The sequence below is a fragment of the Macrobrachium nipponense genome, chromosome 4 (assembly GCF_015104395.2).
Source record: "Macrobrachium nipponense isolate FS-2020 chromosome 4, ASM1510439v2, whole genome shotgun sequence".
Taxonomy (NCBI): Eukaryota; Metazoa; Arthropoda; class Malacostraca; order Decapoda; family Palaemonidae; genus Macrobrachium; species Macrobrachium nipponense.
In genome coordinates, this window is record NC_061100.1 from 43,316,256 (window position 1) to 43,330,157 (window position 13,902).

At 42.5% G+C, this 13,902-nt stretch overlaps 1 protein-coding gene and 1 pseudogene across 1 annotated transcript in view; one reads left to right on the plus strand and one right to left on the minus strand.

Moving 5' to 3' along the window:
- The window catches only part of LOC135210894 (calcyclin-binding protein-like), a 333,184-nt gene that overhangs the window by 125,825 nt on the left and 193,457 nt on the right, over positions 1-13,902 (plus strand). The window lies entirely within an intron of this gene.
- LOC135210892 (uncharacterized) overlaps positions 1-13,902 on the minus strand; it is a 105,888-nt pseudogene that overhangs the window by 56,051 nt on the left and 35,935 nt on the right.

Here is a 13,902-nt window from a genome sequence, read left to right on the forward strand (position 1 = left end):
GACAGGCTTACTCTTGCACTTTGTTCTACGCCAGTGGGGATTGTAAGATAAAGCCCCTACTTGTGTATCATTCCGAAACTCTTCGAGCCTTCAAGGCCCACAAAGTGCTAAACGAGAAGTTTCCGGTGATGTGGAGGGCTAATGCGAAGTCTGAGTAACAAGACTTTTGTTCACCAAGTGGGTAAATCTGTGTTTCGGCCTGACATTGAAGAAATTCTTGAAAGAGAATCGCCTCCCTCTGAAATGTCTGCTGTTGTAAGACAATGCGCCTGCTCACCCTCACCCTCCTGGCCTTGAGGAAGATATCCTACTAGAGTATTCTTTTATCAAGGTTCTTTATCTTCCGCCTAACATCACCCCTCTCTTCCAGCCCATGGACCAGCAAGTGATATCGAACTTCAAGAAGCTGTATACAAAACATCTTTTCAAGAGATGTTTCGACATCACTGATACCACAAACCTCGCCTTGCGTGAATTTTGGAAGAAGCATTTCAATATTGTCATATGCATCAGACTCATCAATCAAGCTTGGCAGGAGGGTTTGAGGCGAACCTTGAATTCTTCGTAGAGGAAACTCTGGCCTGATGTCGTATCCACCCGAGACTTCGAGGGATTCGACGTGGGAGAAGCTGATGCAGATTCAGAAACAGTTGACGATCCTGAAACTGTTTCGCAACCAGATCTTGACGAGATTGTTGCACTTGGCAAGTCCATGGGGCTGGTCGTTGACGAGGACGACATTAATGACCTTCTCGAGGAGCACCAAGAGGAGCTTACGACGGATGACCTGAAGGAGTTGGAGGCCATGTAACATAACGTTGTTCAAGAAGAGTTCTCTAGCAGCAGTGAGGAGGAGGAGGAGGACCCTATGATATCGGCAGAAATTAAGGATGTTCTAGCTGCTTTTCATAAAGTGCAATCATTTGTAGAAAAGACACACCTCTAAAAGGCTTACACAGGTCGTATGCTTGCGCAGTTCGATGACATTTGCCCGAGTAGTTTCAGGAACATTTTGAAAAGCTGGCAGAAATAATCTTCCTTGGATAGTTATTTTTTAAAGAGGCCTTCAGTAGTAAGCATTACATTAATGATTCAAATATATAAGTAAAAGTACATTATGGTAAAAAGACTGAAATAATGGTATGTACATTACATCAAAGTATGTACTATGCAGGTACTTTATTTAGCAGAGGTTTATTATTATGCCCTACCCAGTATGCCAGCCACTTTCTAAGGTTTGACTTACATCCATTATGACGTAGAACCAGATGGTCAGAATGAAGCTTAGTTGTAAGCGATAATTGCCAATAACTAAAAATCTAAGATAAGCGTGCCAATCCCTGGTTATTGGCCGATAACCAGGGATCGCAAAAATTCAGTTACCATCACCATTATACAGGCACCATAAAACTGGATGGCTATTAACCAAGGCAGCAGATAACTGCAAATCATGAGCCCACAAATGGCGGGAATCGACTGTATTTTGAGATGCGCTTCATAGAAAAATCTGTGATCAAATGAAGGTGCGATCGCTGATCAGCGATCTAGCAGGGACCCAATGTACCCTTTAAATGAGAAACAACACTTTGCCTGTGCACTAATCTCTTCACTCATGCAAACTAGATGCGGCAAAGAACACAAACAGTGTGAACGAAAATGAGAAATCTCAGAAAATGTGCAAACTCTAGGGGGGCTGTGATTACAATGGATGAAGTCAGGTCAGGTCAGGACTTCAAGTATAAAGGACCTATCTGCGGTTACGTCACTTCGTTTTTTCCTGGCACAGGGACCAGCTTGAGAGTTACTGGACCCCTGTCACACAACAAAACTTTCAAGAGACATTTGTTTCTGGCATTTCTTTAAATTTGCCTAAAGTTAAACACGGCATTGTCATTAAACATGTTGGAAACACGGATTGCAACTCCGTTGCTGGGATGATAATTCTCCACAAAATTTTTTACATCATTCCACTTTCCAAACAATTACCTTAGCTGACTCCACATTACCCGGAAGGTGGGTATAGGGACAGCTTTAAGAACAAAAACAACAGTCATGTGCTCACATTATATATAATGTCTGCAGTACCTTACCTTGTGAGAGAGCAGCTACAGGTAGATACTGACTCTGGTCGGCACTCTCATCACATGTAGGAGACGTGCAGTAAAGGCCAGGGTCGTCCCTACTAATGGTGGGATTTTTTGCAATCATGGAAGTTCACCGATGATTGACAAAAACAACAATAATTTGCCCTTGCTCTGGGCGAAAAGACCAGATAAAACTACACAACACCATCACATACACTAAAACCATATGATACCCTTAACCAGATATAAGAACTGGTGGGTACTTCAGATACATGTACCCCCCGGCTTCCCATAAACACAAGACACCTCAAACTCAAGGCGAGGAGACAGTAGAGGGTAAAAACCGGGTCCCCCTATGCTTCCTCTCCCAACACCATTTCCGCTACTGACACCTGGTGAAGAACTTACACAAGGTGATAGAAGTCTTCAGTTTTCGGGATTGGACAATTACAGCGTTAGCCAGAAAATTGAAGATTGCCAGTCTCTGAATGAGGATTTTTCTGCGGACTGGCTCAATCTGTTGTCCTGTGCGGACAGGGCAGCGAGACACGGTTCAGTGGAATTGGCTGCCTCATTCACTATGGGAGTACTCCTTCACATCTCTGGGAGTAACCACGAACCAAACATCGGCTTTGTTGTTCTCCCCCCTGAGTAAACCTCACCTGTTTCCAGAACAAACCATCAAGTATGTACTGTCGGACCTCGAGAACAAGTCCACCAAGGAACTTCGGGCGACAGGAGCCAAAGCTTCACCTTTCCAAAAGCACATCTTTTGAGGAGGTAAGTCGAGGTGGCAGCAGAGACCAAAGACTAACCTACGAACCACCTCAAGTCTACCAAGAAACCTCTCTTTAAGACAGATAAATGATCGAAAGGTCCTTCACCCACCCATGGGGGCAAAACTCCACAGCTACTGGGAGGAATTGGGGTCAAAGAGGAGCAGAACAGCGGGTCATACAGGTGCTTCGAGAGGGATATGTGATCCCTTTCACCGGATCCCCCACTGTCCAATACACCTGTCTGTTTGACAGCATACTCTACAGGATCAATAAGAGCTTTGGCTTTAGCCAAAGACATAGAAGAGCTCATCAGCCAAGAGGTCATATGAGTAAACTTTGGATGTAAACAAGCATACTATTGTAAAAGAAATATGCCCACTGTATGAGGTTAACAAGATCTACTTGTCACTAAGCCACCTACAAAATGTCTTGGTAGGGCAGGTGAAAGTCGTGAGATTATTTTTACATTCACATTTTTATTTCCACAATTTTGCTTATCAAAAGTGGGGTACACCTCAAGTCTGGAGCATCTTTGATGCCAGATAATATGTATATACTTTATATTCTTTCATCATGTCTAAACCATCTCAAAACACTTATCCATCCTTTCACCTATACTAACATTTTTATAATACTTTAACTTTACCTGCACTAAAACTTAACTTCACATTTCTCACCCTTTCAATTCTTCTTGTGAGATACAGGAATATTACAAGTTAAACATATTTTACAGGGCTTACTTTATGCTACTGTACTATATTGTTCTTTACTTATGTTTTACTAATAGAGAGTCTGCATTGGCTAAGTAAGGTTAGACTAGGAATGGGGTAACCTAACATTGTCAAAGCATATAAGTACATTTCATTTGCATTTGTAAAATAAAAAAAACAGGTTAGTGCTTGCACAGCAAAGAGATGACAACAAATTTCACACAAACACATTACCTAATAATGTCCGAGACGTAATGGTGGATGCAAACACAAGTCCATGGGATAGAACTGTGGGATTTGGGTACCTCAGATCCTTATACATTGGTGATTCACCAACCAAGCTGCCAGTCTTGGTATAAGTTGTTACATGCCCACCCGATAATACAACCGTTACCTACAAAGACAGTGAGTTAATAGAGTACTGCTCTGGGAGCTAAGATTTACTACTTCGATAATTCCAGATTATAAAACCTGTCATGATTACCTTCAATATAACAATTAACAATGATAACTATACGTAATAAGTAAAGTTCTCAGACATAAAATTTTATTTAACATAACACTTTTCTATAGGTTTTTCTGAACTTCTTGGAACAAATTCTCCTGTAATATCCTATTCTTGATTAGTGGAATAAAAACCATTTCTAAAATTTGGCTGATGAGCAAATGGCAAGCAATAATACTATACAGGCAGTCCCCGGTTATCGGCGAGGGTTCCGTTCCTAGGGGTGTGCGAAAACCGCCATTAACCCAAACTTGGCAATTTATGGCCCCATAATGGCACTGCTAACTGGTTATCAGCACCATAAACACACTGATAACCGGAACTTGGCGTGTTGTGGAGCCATCAATCACTGATTTTATGCCGCTAAACAAGCCCCATAAAACCGGATCGCCAATAACCAAGTCCCTGATAACTGGGGGACTACCTTTAGTTGTGCATTCAACAACTGTAACATATCAAGCAAGTAATTCCCATTTTGGCAGCCATCATTAAATATCCAAAGAGATGACAGAGATGGAACTGTTAAGATGTCACTGATTAATGTCAAATCATGGCTAAACAACATATAAATTTTCCAATGAGAAATCCTGGGAACTGCAGTATACTTTATTATTAATCCCTAAATGCTGTTCAGTTTATGAGCAATCTTTCAATTCTACATCATGGCTCAAGATCCAGTTGGGTGCATGAGGTTGGTTACAATTTCAAAGCCTGTATACACTGGCACCTCAATCCAATGGATTTTGTTACTTTGTCTCTGCATCGTATGCAGAAAAAAAATTACTTTTAAGCTTTAGGTTTTGCAAGTAAAGTACAGGCAGGCCTTGGTTATCAGCGATCTGGTTTTACGGCGCTTGTCTATTGACGGAAATCTGTGATAATCCGTGATTTTTGGTGCTGAAATGTGCAGGTAATAGAGTACAGTGGACCCCCTGTATTTACGGGGAATGCGTTCCAGAGCCCCCATGAATAGCTGGAATCTGCAAATATTTAGAAACCCTATAAAAATGCTAAGAACTACCTATTTTCTTAGTTCAAACTCAAGAAAAACCCACTAAAAATGCTTATACTACCTGGTTTTTTTTAATAGTTCTATCACAAAAAGTGCATTTAACCATGTAGTTCATGTGAAAATAAAATAATTTGTAGAAATTTCTCATTGAAAAATACAGCAAATACATGAATTTCCCACCAATAATGGGTAGATATGGTCCTTAGAGAAATTTACGAATCTCGAGAACATTAATACAGGGGTTTACTGTATTGTGCCAATACATATCTAACAGAGGAGCCATTAACTGATCAGCGCCAAAAGTCACTGATTTTCGGTTATTGGCAATTTTTGCTTATCATCAAGCCGTTGGAAAGGAACCCCCGCTGATAACAAGGGACTGCCTGTACAGTGGAACCTCGGTTTTCGTACATAACCTGTTCCAGAACCTCCCACGAAATCTGAAAGGTACAAAACCCGAAACAGTAATTCCCATAAGGAATAATGTAAATACAATTTATGCATTCCAAACCCTGGCCATCCCCAAAATAAAACATTTAATAGAAGATAAACATAGTTTTACATACAGAAAACAATGAGAAATAAACATAAATGACTAATAAAATGAATAAATGAACATTTAACATTTACGCTTACCTATATGGAAAATGCTTATTAGCATATGGAAGATGGAGAGGAGGTGAGAGGGGGGAGGAGAGGTTATTGTTTGGATGGGGATTCTCCCTCCAGAAGGACTTCAGGTATAAAGGACCTATCTGGGGTTACGTCGCTTCGTTTTTTCCTGGCACAGGGACCAGCTTGAGAGTTACTGGACCCCTGTCACACAACAAAACTTTCAAGAGACATTTGTTCCTGGCATTTCTTTAAATTTGCCTAAGTTAAACACGGCATTGTCATTAAACATGTTGGAAACACGGATTGCAACTTCGTTGCTGGGGTGATAATTCTCCACAAAATTTTTTACATCATTCCACTTTGCAAACAGGTCCTTAATTCCTGAAGTAGGTATGTATGCCCATTTGCTTTCTGTATTTTTCAAACCAGCCTCAGCTGGCCTTATATTCACTAACAGCAGTGCTTGTTGTAGGCATTTTCTCACTGAGATTGGCATGCAACTTCCTCCAACACTTTGCTACAAGTTCTTTCTTAAATTCTATACTGTTTCTTGTCTTTTTTTACAGATGGCCTAGCACTTGGACCTTTTTTTGGCCCCATGATGGCTTATTCAGCAGTTGCATTTAAATAGAAAAGCACAAAAATAATGAACACAAAAGCAGAATGGGTCACGCAATAAGATGGGATGTTTTGTTTGGGTGGTCGATACGGGGTTCCGAGTGCACAAAAGCTGAGGAAACGTACGATAACCGAGACAAAATTTGGTAAAAAAAAAAAATCCATGAAAATCAAAACATACGAAAAAGGAGGCGTAGGAAAATGATATTTTAATGATAAAATAAGGTTTCCCATATACTTACCAAACAATTACCTTAGCTGTACGCTCTCTTTACCTGGCAGTCGAGAATTCAAATTCCTGGCGGCGGTAGCAGCGCCGCCATTGTTTTGTGTAGGTGATACAGATCCCGCCCACTTTCAGGAATACCTGGTACTGCTGAGCTTTAGACTTCAATTCATTTAGCCGCAATGTCCATCTGTGGGGAGGAGGGAGGGCTCGCTCTGATTATGTAATTGTTTGGTAAGTATATGTGAAACCTTATTTTATCATTAAAATATCATTTTCACATAAGTGACTTACCAAACAATTACCTTAGCTGACTCCACATTACCCGGAAGCAGGGTATATGGACAGCTTTATGAACAAAAACAACAATCATGTGCTCACATTATATATAAAGTCTGCAGTACCTTACCTTGTGAGAGAGCAGCTACAGGTAGATACTGACTCTGGTCGGCGCTCTCATCACATGGAGACGTGGCAGTAAAGGCCAGGGTTGTCCCTACTAATGGTGGGATTTTTTGCAATCATGGAAGTTCACCGATGATTGACAAAAACAACAATAATTTGCCCTTGCCCTGGGCGAAAAGACCAGATAAAACTACACAACACCATCACATACACTAAAAACCATATGATACCCTTAACCAGATATAAGAACTGGTGGGTGCTTCAGGTACATGTACCCCCAGGCTTCCCATAACCACAAGACACCTCAAACTCAAGGCGAGGAGACAGTAGAGGGTAAAAACCGGGTCCCCCTATGCTTCCTCTCCCAACACCATTTCCGCTACTGACACCTGGTGAAGAACTCATACAAGGTGATAGAAGTCTTCAGTTTTCAGGATTGGACAATTACAGCGTTAGCCAGAAAATTGAAGATTGTAAGTCTCTGAATGAGGATTTTTCTGCGGACTGGCTCAATCTGTTGTCCTGTGCGGACAGGGCAGCGAGACACGGTTCAGTGGAAGCCTTATTCACTATGGGAGTACTCAAGAAGAGAAAACGGTGGTGCTCCTTCACATCTCTAGGAGTAACCACGAACCAAATATCGGCTTTGTTGTTCTCCCCCCTGAGTAAACCTCACCTGTTTCCAGAAGAAACCATCAAGCATGTACTGTCGGACCTCGAAAACAAGTTCACCAATGATCTTCTGTCTCAATCAGTGAGAAAACCTAAGGAACTTCGGGCGACAGGAGCCAAAGCTTCACTTTTCCAAAAGCACATCTTTCGAGGAGGTAAGTCGAGGTGGCAGCAGAGACCAAAGTCTACCAAGAAACCTCTCTTCAAGACAGATAAATGATCGAAAGATCCTTCACCCACCCGTGGGGGCAAAACTCCACAGCTACTGGGAGGAATTGGGGTCGAAGAGGAGCAGAACAGCGGGTCATACAGGTGCTTCGAGAGGGATATGTGATCCCTTTCACCGGATCCACCACTGTCTAATACACCTGTCTGTTTGACAGCATACTCTACGGGATCAATAAGAGCTTTGGCTTTAGCCAAAGATGTAGAAGAGCTCAGCTCATCAGCCAAGAGGTCATAGAGGAGGTAACAGACACGAACTCCCCAGGGTTTTACAACCGGCTCTTTGTAGTCCCCAAGGTATCAGGGGGATGGAGACCTGTTTTGGACGTAAGCGCTTTGAGCATCCTCGTCCGGAAGATGAAATTCCGAATGGAAACTAGTTGATCAGTAATGTCAGCCATCCAACCGGGCGACTAGATGGTATCTCTCGACCTGAAGGATGCATACTTCCATGGCCCCATTCATCAGAACTCCAGAAAGTTCCTGAGATTCGTCTTCAAGAGGAGTCTTCCAGTTCAGAGCCCTCTGCTTCGGTCTGCCACACACCTCAAGTATTTACTTGGATTCTCGCTCCTCTGGGAAAATGACTGCACTTGATGAGGATCAATACAGCCATTTACTTAGACGACTGGCTCCTGAGAGCCAGATCCAGTCGTCCGTGTGTGAACGACTTGAAGACGCTTACTTTGACACAACAATCGGGTTTCTTAATAACCACTGAGAAGACCCAATTGATTCCTACGCAGAGGATTCTCTATTAAGGATGATTCTCTCTAGCTTTTCGGGTTTTTCTCTGCCTGAAGAAGAAAGAATCCTGCCTGTCGCCAGTCCAACAGTTCTGGTTCGCCCATCCTGCTCAGCTCTCAAATGGATGAGCCTAGTCAGGACCCTGGCTTCACTGGAGAGTTTTGTTAAGTCAGGACGCCTACACATGAGGCCGCTTCAGTTCTTCTTGAAAGCAAATTGGTCCCGGAAGAAACAGTCGGGCTCACTAGTTTTCCCCCTGATGGAAGAGATAACGGTGGATCTTCGTTGGTGGCTTTCAAGGGAAAGATTACAAGAAGGAATTTCCCTAGTCGTGTCAAACCCCGACCTGCAGTTCTTCTCAGGTGCCTCAGCCAGCGGATGGGGAGCCCTCCTAGGAGCCAAGAGAGTATCAGGTCTGTGGACAGAATGAGAAAGACCTTGCACATCAATGGAAAGGAATTGAAGGCCATCCTTTTAGGCGTACAAGCGTTCGACCTTTAGTCACTGGAGGAAGCATAGCAGTCTACTCATCCAACACCACAGCATTGTCATATGTACGGAAGCAGGGAGGGACCCACTCATTCTCTCTCAGCAAGATAGCCGAAGATCTCCTCACCTGGACGAATGAGAAGATGATCACCCTTCTTCCAAGATTTGCATAAGGGAGAATGAACGAGATTGCAGACGAACTGAGTCGGGTAAATCAGGTGTTACCAACAGAAAGGACTCTGAACAAGAGTGTGTGTCAGGACCTCTGGAAGCTTTGGGGGAAGACCATCAGTAGACCTGTTCTCCACATCGAGGGACAATCACCTTCCCCTTCCTGTTCTCCGATTCCAGAACCACTAGCGTGGAGAAAAGATGCGATGCTGCTATATTGGGCAGGACTGGACGATTGCGCTTTTCCTCCCTTCGGAATGATAAGAGAGATCTTAAACAAGCTTCAATCGCACCAGAATGTGACAATGACCCTAGTAGCACCATTCTGGCCCAGGAAAGAGCAGCTCCTGGACCTTCTCAATCTGCTGGTGGATTTATCAGACTACCACAAAATCCAAAGCTTCACAGACAACCCCATTACAACCGATACCACAAAGGTTGTCCGCTCTGGCCCTGACAGGATGCAGACTGTCAGGAACCTGGTCCAAGCAAAAGGGTTTCCGCAAAGGGCGTCAGAAGCTATTGCTAGCTGCAGAAGCTCTTCTGCCGAGCTCTAATAGTCCCAGTGGAGAGTTTTAGGTCATGGTGCAGAAGACCTAGCATCTCCTTCTGAAACATCTATAACAAAAATTGCGGAATTTTGTTATTCTGAGGGACACCAAGAAGTTACATCAGTTTTCAAGCAAAGAGGCCTCGATATTCGTCTTTAGTTCCTCCAAGATTTCCAAGCATGAAGAAGTGGAATGGAATTGGATGTAATTTTAAAGTGGCTCAACGGTCCCCATTTCGAACCATTGAATTCGTCAACCGTGAGAGACTTAACTAGGAAGACACTATTCCTAGTCGCCTTAGCCACAGCGGGAAGAGTAAGTGAGAGTCCACAAGGCCGGCGAAGTCTCCTTGGGAGGAGGCAGAAAACTCCCAAGGAAGGAACTTCTCCTGTTGCATAAAACCTGTAGTTTTTATTTGCAGCTTCGACTGAGGGAAGGTGAACGAAGCCTTGTCTGACTCCCTCTTCTTAGCAAGCCACTCTTCTCTTCTTTCAGTGCTTTCTTCGAGGACTGGTTTCAATAATCCCGAAGGCGTTGATCTCCTATCCTTCACAAACATCGACGGAGGGGAAGAAGGCGAAGCTGATTAAAAAAAAGTCCGGTTATGTCTGCAACTGGAACCTTAACAGACTAGAATAAGCGAAGAGTTCTTTGAATCCTGGTCTTGGGTTTCTCTTCCGACATGCCGGCCAACACCCCGTCTTCCTCTTCCGTCTGGCTCGTTGTCTTCTTCAAAAAGACCATCAATTCTTGAAGCTGATATTTAAATGGGTCCAAAGCAGAATCCTCTAGCAAGGGTTTGGCCTTCGAATCATCGTTGGGCGAAGCCGAAGCTGTGGCTGTCGTACAGCTCTTCTTCAAAAAACGAACGAATGGGAGTTGAAAACCACATGAGACGTATGAGGCGAACGAGTCAAAACAGCTCGAGACGAATGAAGCGAACGAGTTGAAACTCCTATCGACACACAACCAGGGTTGCCGTTTTGAGGAATTTCGTCTATAAGTGTGGCTTTCTGGTGACATCTGGCAACTCCTTGTGGCTTTTCCGACCACAGGCTATGGCACTGAATAATGAAATTCTTCATTTGCCTTTATGTAGAAAAAACAGTACCACTGCACACAACGAATCCAACGATGCGAGTCAGTCTCGCAAGTGTGCGAATGTAACGCACCTGAATGTCTGACTCCATCCGAAGTTACGCCATCCGAAGAGGACTGACGATCCTCCCCGAAAATCTGGCCCGGAGTCGAGGCTGTCGTATGGTTCTTCTTCGAAAACAAACGACTTGGGTTCGAAACAACACGAGATGTATGCGAATGAGTCGAAACTCCTATCGATACACAACGAGGCGAGTCAGTCTCTCAAGCTTGCGAGCGCTGTTCCGGCGCGAAACTGCAGGAAGGTTGTGGACTCCAGTGCTCCTTGGATTTCTTAATAGGCGGTGACATCCCTCTCGTACACTGGGCATGTCTCTTCGAAGGACGAGACACTAAATCACTCCACACTTTTCACCTCGATACAGGCAACTGCACCTCCGAGTCAGACGAAAACTGCGCGTCACTGATATCTACGCCTTTCCAGCAGCGCTTCCTGGGCACTCGCGAGTCGACTACATCGACGGAGTCGGCGACTGACCGTGGGCAAACTCCCCCAGTCTCCCTTCGACCTCCGGTATGTCTCCTCCCGGGAACTGGGGAGCATGACAGTGACCTTCGTCTAGGAGAACGGGGAACGGACAGCCGCCTCCTCGGACACAACACTGACACTGACACTTGGTCTAACACTGGCCTTATCACTTGACTCTTTACGAACGCACCTCTAACATGGAAATGGTGTTGGGATCGGAAACATGGGATACCTGGTCTGGAGTAATTGGTAAGTTGGAGGACTATCAAAAAGTGAAATACGTATTACATAAAAGTAGAGAAGATAGTGACGGTTTGCTCGCCTCTAATTTTCATCCAAATGGGCTTGAAAAGTCTTCCAACCTTGTTCATCTAAACTACGGTACTCATCACAAGTTAATACCTTGCTACAGCACTGACCCCTACATTAACGCATTTGGAGTGTGGATCATAACATAGTTTAGCCAATCTAGTTTGCAGCCACAGCTGCAAAACCTAACTGAAGAAGAGCTATCATCAGACATCTTCGTAATAACTTGTTAATAACTAGGCAGCTAACTGTTGAGGCAAAAAATCAACCAAGAAATTGTACATTACCAAAAAGAAAAAATCCACAATGGCGACGAATGCCGACTGCAGCAACAAACCACCGGTGTTACCCCGTGGCCGGCAGAAAACGAACTGAAGTCTAAAGCTCAGCAGTTCCAGGTATTTCTGAAAGTGGGCGGGATCTGTATCACCTACACAAACAATGGCAGCGCTGCTACCGCCGCCAGGAATTTGAATTTTCGACTGCCAGGTAAAGAAAGTATACAGCTAAGGTAATTGTTTGGTAAGTCACTTATGTGAAAACCGAGGTTTGACTGTATATGTGTTTATCTTTTCTCATGTTAACCCTCAAGGGACAGGCTCAATATATATTAAGCACATCCCACCAATGAGAAGAAGAAGAAAAAAAAAAAAACCCACAGTGGAAGGAGGAAGATTTGCAAAAACACATGGTGTAAGGAAAAATTTTTAAAAATTTTTCTTTAACATCCATGCAAAGTTGAAAGTGGCTATTTACAACCATGTGTGGGGCCTTTATTAGTACAAGACACTTATAGAAATATGTGCAAATTTGACGAAGTTTTGCATGTTTTTTCTTACATAATTTCTGTCATTTTACTTTGTACAATTATAATTACAACTCACACAATATCATAACAGATAAGAACTAAAATCAGTAACAAATTTTGATCATATTAATTGTAAAATAATATTTGTGTAAGTTACTGATATTGGGAGATTCAGTAACTTTTTCTGAGGTATACATATTTTTTCTAATATTTCTTTGCACTTTTATTTGCAAAATTACAATTATAGCTGACATACTGTCATAAAAGGTAAGAACTAAAGCAACAGTAATCCCTGGGTATACGTACTTATGAGGAAATAAAAAGACATCATGGGATAGAGAGGGGTAATAAATTCACCAATCAAGTCTCAAGGTTCACTGATCCCCTTCTGTCCTGTGCTGAGCTACTTCACCACTCAAAACCTGTTATAGATAATCATATGAGCCTGCCCATCCATTAAGGGTTAAAAGCTCTAACTAGTGTTGAGTATCTGTTAGACATTGTTAAACTTATGCTTATAAAGTATGTAATTTTCTTTAAAAAGTGAAAGTAATATGTACTTACTTTATCTGGTAACCAGGCGCTAAGAAATTCTGAGATGTCTTCTTAAATTAAGTGTAATTCCATGTCTTTATGTATTGAACCTTATTTCAAAACAATCACACTATTGCAAACTATTGTTAGTAAAATCTATAAAAACAGTTCATATGTGCATTTTATTAAAGTGGTTTTGTCTAACTGTTGGAGAACATGCTCTGAAATTTTAACAGTAGTAGTGGTACCTCGACATATGAAAGGTTCAACTTACGAAAAACTCGAGATATGAAAGCAAATACGAAAAATTTTACAGCTCTACATACGAAAAGTTTTCAAGATACGAAAGGTTGTTGCTGTAAAGTCCCGAGATTCGCCTGGACCACCGAGAACAATTTTAAAACTCCCGCGCCGCCAACTGAGTAAACTCGCCACCATCCTCCCACTCTCCCATTGGTTCCTGATGCTAGTCATCCCATAAGATCCTGCTCTCCTATTGATCAGCATCTACCCCTTGTGCTTCAAGTATTCTATTGGTAAAAGGATGCTGTTAAATTGAAAACTTAATCATGCAATACATTTCATAAAAAAAAAAACATTAGGTAAAGATAGAATAAAGAATAGAAATGAATGGTTATTATACTGTTTGGTAGTTTCAGTAGTTGAAGAGAGATAATGAAAATTTATGGCTTACTGTGTACTAGGAAAAGTGATTGCTTGGCGATCGTTCAATACTCGTAAGTGCTGGATGTAAACAGAAGTTTGGAAGCTTTTTTCATTTTTTTTTATTATAGTTGATGGTTACTTAATAATTA